Below are 13,093 nucleotides of genomic sequence, written 5' to 3'. Positions count from 1 at the left end.
CGAGCCACCGCCGCTCTGGGTCGTCGCTGTCGTCCAACCGCCGGCGAATCCGACGTGGCCGGTCATTAGGGCCTAACCACCCCGCTAACCCAGGCCTAGGGCCACTGACAGGTGGGCCCTACTGTTTAATTAACCCGGCTAACAATTTAGTTAAGTTAATTAAACTCTGTTAAATCACTGTGCAGCTGACATGTGGGTCCCACAGGTCAGATTTGACCTGGACAACGCCGTTGACTTGCTGACGTCACTGTGAAGTCATGCTGACGCAGTAATAGGTTTTCTGGATTTATTTTTATTCAGGAATTTTAGAAAATGATTAAAACTTCAATAAATCATAGAAATTCAACCGTAACTCCAAATTAAATAATTTATATATGAAAAATTATCAGAAAAATTCAAGGAATCCATCTGTACCATTTTCATGCATGTTAGAACAACTTATAGCTGCTGTTTAGCACAAATCAATCAAATGGCATTTGAATAATCACATATGGAGTTTGAATTTGAATCTTGTATTCAAACCAACTTCATTTAATCTGTTGCTAGTTGGATTAGCTCAAAACACATTCATATTGCCATGTCATGAGCATGCATCATATTGTGCATTGGATTGATTGTATTTCTTCTTTGTTGCCGGTATCTGTTCCCTCCCGGTAGACGATGTTCCGATGTTGACATCGATGACACTGATGAAGAGCTATATTATATTCGGAAGTGCCAGGCAAGCAAAACCCCCTTGTTCATTCCGATACAATCCCACTCTCTCACTCCTGCTCTCTTTTACTGCATTAGGACAACATCGATTCATCTGTTACTTGCTGCGGTAGCTGAACCCCTTTATCCTCTGCATGACCTGTCATTCCACAGTAATTAGATGAAACCCACTAGCATGAGTAGGAGTTGTTTGAGACCTGTTGTGCCTGCTCATTCTTGCTTGTTTGTCATGCCTGCTACTGCTTAGAGTTGAGTCAGGTCTGGTTCATCGGGGATGAATCAGAGGTGTGTGAACATGTCCTACTGTGTGTGAGCTAAGTGTGTGAATACGATTTGGTAAAGGTAGTGGTGAGAGGCCATGTAGGAGTACATGGTGGGTTGTCTCATTGCAGCCGTCCTCAGGAACTGAGTTCTGTGTTTGTGATCCATGATTCAGCTACTACCACGCATTAGGACCGAAACCAATGGACCCTCTCGGCTTCTTGATCACCCTTGTCCTCTGTCCAGGAGTTGCAAGTAGTTTCTGGTGTTTGTAGTTTGCTGGAGGCCGTGGGCAGCGCTGACCGGAGGGGTGGGCTGTGATGCGGTAGGCACGTGGCACGGTGTACCGGGCGCCCGTTTGGTGTCTCGGGAACCCTGTTCACATCGTTTGGGGCTGTGAGCGAAACTCCGGCCGGATCTCCTCATGGATGGAACTCGAATAGGCGATAAACCTGGACTAGAGACTTGAGTGTTTAGGTAGGCCGTGGCCGACACCCACGTTGGGCTTCCGCTTGAAGGTTGCCGAGTACATGTCGTGTAAACGGCGGTAAGTGGTGAGAGCGTGTGTGAAGAAGTACACCCCTGCAGGGTTAACATCATCTATTCGAATAGCCGTGTCTGCGGAAAAGGACTTCTGGGTTGCTTATATCAGTTCATAGACAAGTGAAAGTGGATACTCTAAAATACGCAAGATAAGCGTGAGTGCTATGGATGGCGCTCTCGTAGGGAGATGGGAGTGGATCCATAGTGGTGTATTGATATGGTGAGTATGTGGACTCGTGTGCGCCACCTCAAAAGAGTTATCTGCAATAGTAGATCAGGATAGCCACCGAGTCAAAGCTGGCTTGCTGCAGTTAAACCCCACCATCCCCTTTGTTGAGAATGATGCATATGTAGTTAGTTCTGATGTAAGTCTTGCTGGGTACATTTGTACTCACGTTTGCCTATTTTATGTTTTTGCAGAGAGACTTCAGTCTCACTAGTAGTTCCGCTTGGACTTCAACGTTTAGCTTGTTACCTCAGCTACGATCTTGTGCCCTCGGCAGGATCTGGTAGATAGTCAGGCTTTCAAGCCTTTTTCATTTATAGATGTCTATACTCAGACATGATAGTTTCCGCTTGTGCTTGGATTTGTATGCTCTGAATGTTGGGTCATGAGACCCCTGTTTGTAATATCTCGCTCCTCGGAGCCTATTGAATAAATACTTGAGTCGTAGAGTCATGTTGTGATGCCATGTTGTGTTTGCACATATCGAGCATATTGTGTGTATGTTATTGAAATGCTTGGTATGTGTGGGATCTGACTACCTAGTTGTTTATCCTTAGTAGCCTCTCTTACCGGGAAATGTCTCCTAGTGTTTCCACTGAGCCATGGTAGCTTGCTGCTGCTCCGGAACACTTAGGCTGGCCGGCATGTGTCCTTCTTCATTCCTGTGTCTGTCCCTTCGGGGAAATGTCACGCGATGAATACCGGAGTCCTGTTAGCCGGCTACAGCCCGGTTCACCGGAGTCCTGCTAGCCCAGTGCTACAGCCTGGATTCACTCGCTGATGACCGACACGTTCGATGCTGGGTCATGAATGCCTGTCCCTGTAGGTTTGTGCCACTTTGGGTTTACGACTAGCCATGTCAGCTCGGGCTCCTTATCATATGGATGCTAGCGACACTATCATATACGTGTGCCAAAAGGCGCAAACGGTCCCGGGCAAAGGTAAGGCGACACCCGTGGGAATACCGTGCGTGAGGCCGCAAAGTGATATGAGGTGTTACATGCTAGATCGATGTGGCATTGAGTCGGGGTCCTGACATAAACTCTCCGATATATAATTCCTAAATGACTCAAAACATTTTTCTAGACTCAACAACGCCAGCTAATTCGATCAAGCAGGGGGCTCCTAAGGTCGGGGAAGGCTCTGATTACCAACTTGTAACGCCCTCGATGCAGCTGTATCCCCTACGTGTCAAAGCACGACTTAGAGGCATAACCGCATGGAAAGCAATGTCGCAAGTAAGGCAATCTTCACAACAACCCATGTAAATAAATAATAGGGCAAAAGGGTACATAGTTGGCTTACACTCGCCACGTCACACAAATACATAAATAACATTACAATCATCCAATACACTCATGGTCCGACTACGGCACCAAAATAAAAGATCAACCCCAACAAGCGACATGGTCCCGATCGCCCCAACGGGGCACCTCTACTGATCATCAGGGAAAGACACATAGTAACGGCGTGAGTGTTTGTCGAACTCCCACTTGACCTCAAGCGCATCATCTAGAATGGAATCATCGGTCCCTGCATCTGGTTTGGAAGTAAACTGTGAGTCAAGGGGACTCAGCAATCTCGCACCCTCGCGATCAAGACTATTTAAGCTTATAGGTAAGGCAAGGTAATATGTGGAGCTGCAGCAAGCGACTAGCATATATGGTGGCTAATCTGTTCGCAAAAGAGAGCGAAAAGAGAAGGCAAAGCACGAACGAAGAACTATGAGCAAGCGACAAGCATTACTCCGACACCGTGTTCACCTCCCGGACTCTGCCGAGAAGAGATCATCACGGTAACACAGACAGTTGATTCATTTTAATTAAGTTAAGGTTCATGTTATCTACAACCGGACATTAACAAATTCCCATCTGCCCATAACCGCGGGCACGGCTTTCAAAAGTTTAAATCCCTGCAGGGGAGTCCCAACTTAGCCCATCACAAGCTCTCACGGTCAACGAAGGATATTCCTTCTCCCGAGACATTCCGATCAGACTCGGTATCCCGGTTCGGGAGCCCGATTCGGGCTGCCCGGGCCGGCGGCGGGGAGGACAGCGGCGGGCCACGTGGCGGCAATCACTGGCGCGGTGCGGCGGCGCGGGATGTCCGGCGAGCAGCGGACATGTCCGGCGGCGGATGGGCGAATTTTTAGGGTTAGGGGAGGAAAAGATCCGGGATTTGGAATGGGGGTCTATTTATAGACGTAGAGGGAGCTAGGAAGCTCCAAATGGAGTGCGGTTTTCGGCCACGCGATCGTGATCGAATGCTCTAGATGATATGAAGGGTTTAGGTGGGTTTTGGGCCAAATTGGAAGGGTGTTGGGATGCAACACGCACGAGGCCTTCTTGGTCCCTCGGTTAACCGTTGGAGTATCAAACGAAGTCCAAATGGCACGAAACTTGACAGGCGGTCTACCAGTAGTAAAACTAGGCCGCATGACAAGTCTCGGTCCAAACCATAAATGTTTAACCCCCACACACGAAAGAGGTAGAAAGGACTACTGGAGGAGATAGGAGCACCGGAATGCAAAACTGACAACGGGGAAAATGCTCGGATGCATGAGACGAACACGTATGCAATGCAATGCACATGATGACATGATATGAGATGCATGACAAAGGCAACAACACATGGACACAAAAACCCAAACCCGAGGAAAATAAAATAACTTAGTGCCAGAAATGGCAAGAGTTGGAGAACATATAAGGTAAATTCCATCCGAGGTGTTACAGTTGTGGATGCGCGGGGTGGCACCTGGGCCTTGTCCTGGGGCTTGGCGTCCTCACCCTTGGTTAAATATAGGCAAAGTAGCACTGTTCGAGGCGTGCTTTGTACGGTTGAACCTGTATAAGTACTCATACTGCTTTCAGCTTTGGTTGTTAAGTGCCCCTGCTGGTTTGAGTTAAGGTTGTTAAGTACTTATGCTACTTTTATAGTCTGTCGTGTTTCTTCAGTCCTGTCTTTATCCAGCCGCCAAAACTAAACCAGCGCGCGGCGGGGCCACCTCTTCCGCCTCCCATGGCTGGTTGCGCCTCAGCGCACGCATCACCGCCCCACCGTCTCGTAAATCGTTAACGCCGACGTCCTCCACGCGCTTTGGTGCGCTCGCCGCGGCGCCGCCCTCTCGCATTGTCAACATGGTCAACAAACAACAGGAATGAGCAGAAGTACGTGGAGAGGATGACAGTAGAGGCCCACCACCTCAGCGTATGGAAAAATAAAATGCTTCCTCCTAGTGTTTTCCTGACATCTGGGACCCATGACATTGTGAGCATATATAGTCAATAGACAAGAGAACAGCACAAGATCGGCTGACACCTGGGACGTAGCTACTCGAGCAGTATTTTTTTGTTTGGTATTGTTGAGGCAGAGCAGGGTTTGAACTGGGCTGTGGCCCGTCTAGCCCAGGCTTATATTTTATGTTCACCATGTGACCAGCCCAGCTATTTTTTCTTTGTGAAAATGAGCCTAGTTTATTTTTTCTGAAGAATACCCAATCCAGGCCTACTTATTTTTCTACGCCCTGATGGGCTGCAACTCTTTCAAGACGCCTGCAAATCTTGAAAGTAATATGAAATGGGTTGTAAATATAAAAACAGATGACAAATTGGCAATTACTTTATAATTTCTGAATTTTATCACATTTTCAGATTCCTATTTCACTGGGCATTAACCTAATTTAAATATATCTTCAAAGTACTTTAAATCTGGCTGGACATTTTAGTATTAAAAATAGTTTGGAACCCACAGAAATATGCGAAATTGGCCCTGGCCAACCAAAAAAACGACTGCAATAAATTGCATAAGAAGTTTCCATGAGCTATATATAAATTATTATATATAGCCCTGGTGCACTCGGCGCTGCGTGGTCAACGTGGTCAAGGAACGGCTTCCATCGGACGTGGACTGTACATGGAGAGGCTGACAGTTGGGTCCACAGCCGCAGCAAGGAAGTGCCTCCTTATTGCGTGCAATATAATTATTCCTCCACCTGACAACAGGGACCCACCGAACGGGCCACCAGTATTTTGCGAAAAGATCGTTTCCCCTGACTGCTAGGACCCACCGGACGGGCCATAGTATTTCATGAAAAAAACGTTCCCCACGCTGTCAGCTCGGACCCACCGGAAGTGCCTTTTTATTATGCACAAAAAAATGAATACTCCCCCGGCTAGCTGGGACCCACCTTGGCGGGAGGCTGACTTGTGGGCCTACTAAGTTGATGGGGATGAAGGGCTTTGTCAACTTAGTCAATATGAACAATTCTAGCTCCATTGACCGTACGATGTCCATCCAATGGCCATAGTGCTTCTTCAACCTCTGGTCTTCCTACTCTAGCCGCCCAAAGCAGCGCTGGTCGTGCCGCATGCTCCTGCCTCCCATGGCTGGCTGTGCTACTGCGGAGGCCTCACTGCCCCCTACTATTTCCACTGCTGGCCAGGCCCTGCAGCGACGGCAGCCTCACACCGTAGCCGAACCAGTGAACCCTCGTACTCCTCTCTGCGCGTGCGGGCTTCCACTGCCGCGTCTTCCCCGGCTCCTCGTCGTCCCCTTCCTAGGCCTCGTCGTCGTTCACCGCCCTAGTGCTCTCGGCGCGGCATGGTCAACGTGGTCAAGGAACGACTTCCATCGGACATGGACTATACGTGGAAAGACTGACAGCTGGGTCCATGGCGGCAGTAAGGAAGTGCCTCCTTATTACGCGGAAAATAATGATTCCTCCACCTGACAACAGGGACCCACCGGACGGGCCACCAGTATTTTGTGAAAAAATCGTTTCCCCCTGACTGCTGGAACCCACCGGATGGGCCACCATATTTCGTGAAAAAAACGTTTCCCCCGCTGTCAGCTCGGACCCACCGGAAGTGCCTCCTTATTACGCATAAAAAATGAATACTCCCCCGGCTAGCTGGGACCCACCTTGGTGGGAGGCTGACTTGTGGGCCTACTAAGTTGACGGGGACGAAGGGCTTTGTCAACTTAGTCAATATGAACAATTCCAGCTCCATTGACCATACGATGTCCATCCAACGGCCGTAGTGCTTCTTCAACCTCTGGTCTTCTTGCTCCAGCCGCCCAAAGCAACGCCGGTCGTGCCGCATGCTCCTGCCTCCCGTGGCTGGCTGTGCTGCCGCAGAGGCCTCACTACCCCCTACTATTCCCACCGCTGGCCAGGCCCTGCGGCACCGGCAGCCTCACACCAGAGCCGAACCAGTGAACCCTCGTACTCCTCTCTGCGCGTGCGGGCTTCCACTGCCGCGTCTTCCCCGGCTCCCTGTCATCCCCTTCCTAGGCCTCGTCGTCATCCACCGCCCTGGTGCTCTTGGCGCGGCGTGGTCAACGTGGTCAAGGAACGACTTCTATCGGACATGGACTGTACGTGGAGAGACTGACAGCTGGGTCCACGGCGGCAGCAAGGAAGTGCCTCCTTATTACGCGGAAAATAATGATTCCACCACCTGATAGCAGGGACCCACTGGACGGGCCACCGTATTTCACAAAAGAAATGTTTCCCCCCTGACAGCTGGGACCCACGAGCTACAGCTTCGCACGCAAGGAAGTGCCTAACAGTTGGGACCCACCTGGTCGAAGTGTACGTAGCATTGTCATTCTGGTGACGAACGTGTATGTACATATATACTGGTGGATGTAGAGGCGCACACGTGTCGTAGTAGAGGCGCGCACGTAGCATGTTGACGTACGTACAGCGGCCAGGGTGCAAGAACGAAAATACGGCCACGTATGTATACATACGGGCGGGGTCTCGAATGCCTACTCGCGCATACGTACGGCGAGGGCTCGTGTACATGGCTGGGTCGGAACAGAGAAACAGCGTCGTCGTCGTGTTCATGGGGAGGCAACGGAATGCGTCGTGTTCATCGGGAGGCAACGCGGCTGGGTCGGAACGGAATGCGTGGTCGTGTTCATCGGGAGGGCTTGGAGGGAAGAGGCGATGGAAACGAGGCCTGGCGTACCGCACAACGGAGGAAACGGACCTCCTACGGTCAAAACGGGGGTCCTGTTGATTGGGAGGGGTGTGGCGTACCACAAAACAGAGGAAACGGACCTCCTAAGGTCGAAATGGGGGTCCTGTTGATAGGGAGGGGTGTGGCGTACCGCAAAACGGAGGAACCGGACCTCCTACGGTCGAAACGGGGGTCCTTTTGATCGGGAGGGGTGTGGCATACCGCAAAACGGAGGAAACGGACTTGTGTTGGAGCGTTACGGTCGAAACAGGGGTCCTGTTCATCGGGAGGGATGTGGCGTACCGCAAAACGGGACTCCACAGGATACTGTTCATCTCCACCGTCGACCCCCTCCAGCCTCCACGAGCTACTATTCATCCACCGTCGACCTCCTCCAGCCTCCACGGGCTCCTGTTCATCCAGCCTCCACCGCGCACTACTCCACTGGCTACTATTCAACCACCCCTCCACCGTCTACTGTCCATCCAGCCCTCCACACCACGGGGTCCTGTTCAACCACCCCTCCATGGACACCCCTCCACCATCTACTGTTCATCCTGCCCTCCACACCATGGGGTCCTGTTCATCCACCCCTCCACAGGGACCCCACCATCATCTACTGTTCATCCAGCCCTCCACCACACCACGGGGTCCTGTTCATCCAGAGGCAACGCCACCGCTCACTGTTCATCCCATTGATCGGCTTCAGTTAGCAACAGTAGCCAAGGAATCACTCGATCGGGTTCAGTTAATAGCCATCGATCGATTGCTCGGGTTCAGTAACGCGTAGCCTGCAGTGCAATCGCTCGGGTTCAGTTAGACCCCAATGCCTCGCTCGGGTACAGTTAGAGCCAACGCATTGCACACACGCGCATACGTGTACGAGAGAAACGCGCATCGCTTGGCCCCCGACCTCCCACCATAACCGGGAACTCCCCGAAATTTTCCTCCCCCTCGCTTCTACCATGGTTTTTTCCGTCACGGACGGCCCAAAGAATGTCATGCAGCTGCATCTCTAGCCCACCCAGGATGAAAAGCCCATTTTCTATCATGATTTTTTGTCATAGAAGTAGGAGCCCACCACATCTATGATGATACCGGGTTTAGTCACAATCATCATCATAGAAGTGTCATATGTATGATAGAAAAAAAATTTGTTCAGCCCAAAATGTCACGGATGTGTCTTCTTTTTGTAGTGTAGATACTAACTAGAGTGTGTTTGGTTCAAGTCCAGAGAGCTAGAAGCTAGCCTGGCCGGGTCACGTCAAAGCTTTGATTAGCCTGGCCCATGACCTAGGCCGCATGATTAGCCTGGACCAGGCGCTTGGAATTGGTCGCCTTGGAGCAGCCATGGAGGGAATCTGTCTTTAATCAGCTGGTTTCTCTTGTGGGCCAGGTATGAAATGAATGTTGTGTTCATAGTAAGCTTCTCTTAGGCTAGGTACGTAACCAAACACACCATGCCTCACCGGGCATAGAACTGCTACTTTTCAGACTATGTTCAGGCATCGCTTTGGACCAGGCACAGAAGCTAGGGTGGGAACCAAACATGCCCTAAGTGCTAAAATCACCCAGTCGGACTATCTGGGGTAATCTATATGGACTATCCGGGTGCACAAATATGGATGGCTCTCTATTAGGCATGAGCCGGACTGTTCGGGAATTGGTGTTGAACTGTCCAGCTGAAGCTTAGGCCTACTCCAAGGCGCCCATCCAAAGGGTTTTCTTCGCATTTTGTACGTTTGGATCGACTGAGCGGACGAGTGTGTCCGATTTTAGCCCTAGGGGCATCGGTGCGCGCAATGCGACTGATGCATTTGGTTCATGTGGAAACTTAAAAAAACTAAATAGGCATAAAACATTTGAAATAAAAGCATGCATATTAAAACGCCAGACGAAGTCCACTTAGACATTAATTAAACATAAAACACTAAACACACAGAAAACTTGCAGCCGCCAACAGCCCTAGGTAGCGGCGACACCCTCTGTGGTCAGGTCGACGAACTCTGGCAGCACTGCCCATGGGAAGGCCTACTGGTAGGACGCCAGTGCCACAGCCTTCGACGACTTTGTTGTTGCACTGGCTGGCGCTGCACTACCGCTGCCTCATCCTCCTGCTCACGCCGCTCGGCCTCCTTCTCCTGCTCCCACTGCATCCAACGCCCCACCTTGCCCGCTCCTCCTCCCCCACCGCGCTCGACCAAACAGGTGGCGCAGAGAGGTAGAACGACAGCTTGCTCATCCACATATAGCTCTGGGGGGCGACTACTTGTGGCGTTGGTGGTGGTGGTGGTGGAGGTGGTGCCTGGACGACGAACACGGACTCCTAGAGTGCTTGCTCGAGGCCAGGCCGCATGGCATTCTCTGTGCGCACATATTCGTCCATGGCACGCAACATCGCCTCCTCGAGGGCCGCCTCGAACATGATCTCATCCTTTTTCGTCTTCCTCCTGCACGACGAACGCCGGTGGTGGAGGGCGAGGATCAATCTGGAAGTCTCCATGACGACACATGTCGAGCTCCGTCACGAACCTGATGTCCCAGTTTGGGGAATCCGATGCGTACATGGGGTCACCTCATTGCTTCAGCGACAGGAAGGCATGGTGGTTGTGAATCTGCATTGCACGCGCGCGCTCGGTCTGCAGCACGACTGGCACTGGAATGTGGTTGGGGTCGAGGTGCCAGCCGTGCGGGAGGTTCGCGTCTGGCCACGGCAGCGGGGCGCGGTGCTCCCAATGGTAGTGCGCACGATGCACAAGGATGTATAACCAATCGCGTGGGCATGGCAGTCGCCTTCGTCCCCCAGGCACCAATGTGAAGTTGGTCGGGCGGTGCGATTTCCCAGCTTTGTGGTCGTGCTTCCCATTGCGGCTGAAGAAGCACGTGGTGACAATGGTGATCTAGGGTTCGTGGTAGGTGGTGGGGAAGCAAGCTCTAGCTATGGACTGGCTTGGCGATAAGTGTGTGAGGCCAGCTGAGAGTGCAACTAATCCCTGAGTGGTTTTGGTAATTAATAACAACATATGAGCCATTGATCTAATGCTCATTGATAATAGATTTCAGAGAAGATAAATGATTGGCATGGCAAGGACTAGTGAATGTGGGCCCCTTAAAATGCTAAGGACATGAAATTGGAAAAGATCCAAGACTCTTCATTTTTGCTTAAGTGGTCCAAGATCGCATTGAGTCCTATAGGAAAGCCAATACTATTAAAAGGGGATGAGGTATTGATGATGAGTTTGTTGCTCAAGTGCTTAGTGATATTGCTCCAAAACCCTCAACCACAATCTCCAAATCAGATTTGTCCAAACCCTAAAGTATCATCTCGGTCCCACTGACATTCCCTATCCCGGACTCACCGAGTTGATCAAATACACCGCCTAAGCCAAACCCTAACATTTTGGTTCTACCAATATGGATCTCAATCCCATCAAGATGGCATGACCAAGTTTCTGTGATGAAGTTGATTCATTTCGGAATTACTGAGATGAGACGATCCAAACTACCAAAACGAGGTTTTGCCCTCACAATTGCACTTCGTTGCTCAAGATGTTCTCCTTCGGTCTCACCAAGACCTCCAGCTTTTCAATCTTTTACACAGGTCGGTCTCAATGAGATTTTGGTCCGGTGTCACCGAGTTGGGTCAAATGGTTGTAATGGTTGTATTTTTGGGTGAAGCCTATATATACCCCACACCCTCACCTACTCTCAAGGAGAGCCACCAGAATGAAACTTCACTTCCACTACTTATTTTCTGAGAGAGAACCACCTACTCATGTGTTGAGATCAAGATATTTCAATCCTATCATTTGAACATTGATTTATAGCCTTCCCCAAGTTACTTTTCATTCCAATCCTTCTCCTACCCAAGCCAAATCTATCAGAGAGTGATTAAGTGTTGGGGATGTTGTGTTATATGGTAGGGTGTGTCGATTGCAAATTAAAACTTTCCGACGCGCAGAACAACCAAGAACATGCTACGAGAGATGGATCACAGTTCGTTACCACTATACGCGTAGTGCCGTGCAGCGGAAGAAGAGTTGGGGTAGCGCGTCCGCGTGGATCGTCTCCTCCTTGTCCGATCTCCCTCGTACAGACGATAGTCGGTTCCCACATATAGGTTCGCTAGAGCGGCACAAGTGCACTGTCTCTAACGGTATCCACGCGTGCAGGAGGAACATCGTGCGACAGACTGCTAGGTGTGATCAGACAACCGGCGGCGAGTGGAGGTGTATATTCGCAACACATGCAAACCCTAGTGACAGCGCTGAAGCGATCAAAACACATGAGTGTGCAGCACCTCCACTTTATATGGGTGTCCATCGCGGGCTCAAAACTTGGGCCTCGCACGGACCCTAAAGCCCATAAGTATACTTGGCCACAATCCGAATACAGCTCGGATCACATCCGACCAGTGTCCTCGGATCCGACCTCGTAGGTTCCTTCCCTTAAGCACGCGACCCCTTAGGTTGAAGCCGGCTTGGTCGCAGTTCGGAACACCTCTGAACTGCATAGTTGGTAGTGGCCTCTAGCAAGGCATGCCGAACACCAAACAGACTATGAAGCTGGTTAGACGAACCTGTAGATCATAATTCTATTCCTTTTGCCACACGATATATGTTGTCAGGCTCAAGGCGAGTCTGTCATCCTTGTTCTACCCCGACCACTTTCTCGTTCAAGTGATGCCGACCACAAACCGGATTATCTCATAATCCTTGTCGCATGGCTATGCTTATCCTGGTCGTATCACACGAGGGGCCCAAAATATATCTCTCCTGATTGGAGGGGCAAATCCCATCTTGCTCGACCACGTCTCGCAGCATGGTTCTGGACAAATCCGAAACCTACCTTTATAACTATCCAATTACGGAGTCGCGTTTGGTCAGCCCAAAACAAGTCTGTCATCATCCCGAGTACATGCGTCAGCTTAGGTCTTAGGACATAGAACATATGTTGTACTAGAGACTCACATATGACATATCACTGCGTCTCATAGTTGGGTTTGTCCGACTCGGACCATATCTCGACTCGGATCTGGCTACGTCGAATCCGACCAGATCCTTCCAAGTCCATATTATCCGGTTAGCATCCAATGCTCCATGGCTAGTGAGACCAAGCCATCGATCGTGTCATATGCTAGTCGAGTTGGCTGCGCGTCCACACAACCCTTTCAACTAGGGACCTTTTAGGACAGTTGTCATACAATGCATAGTCCCACAAACAAGTCATGTATTTTCCGATACACATCATTGATAATTTCCAAGGACTATCTTTATTCATAAACACATAGGAAATATCATCATACATGATTGCCTCTAGGGCATATCTCCAACAGGGGAGACTATCATTTGAAGCACAAGAGCAAGGAGTTCATCATCAACTA

This window comes from Triticum dicoccoides, chromosome 3A (genome assembly GCF_002162155.2).
Source record: "Triticum dicoccoides isolate Atlit2015 ecotype Zavitan chromosome 3A, WEW_v2.0, whole genome shotgun sequence".
NCBI lineage: Eukaryota > Viridiplantae > Streptophyta > Magnoliopsida > Poales > Poaceae > Triticum > Triticum dicoccoides.
This window is presented reverse-complemented; position numbering follows the sequence as displayed.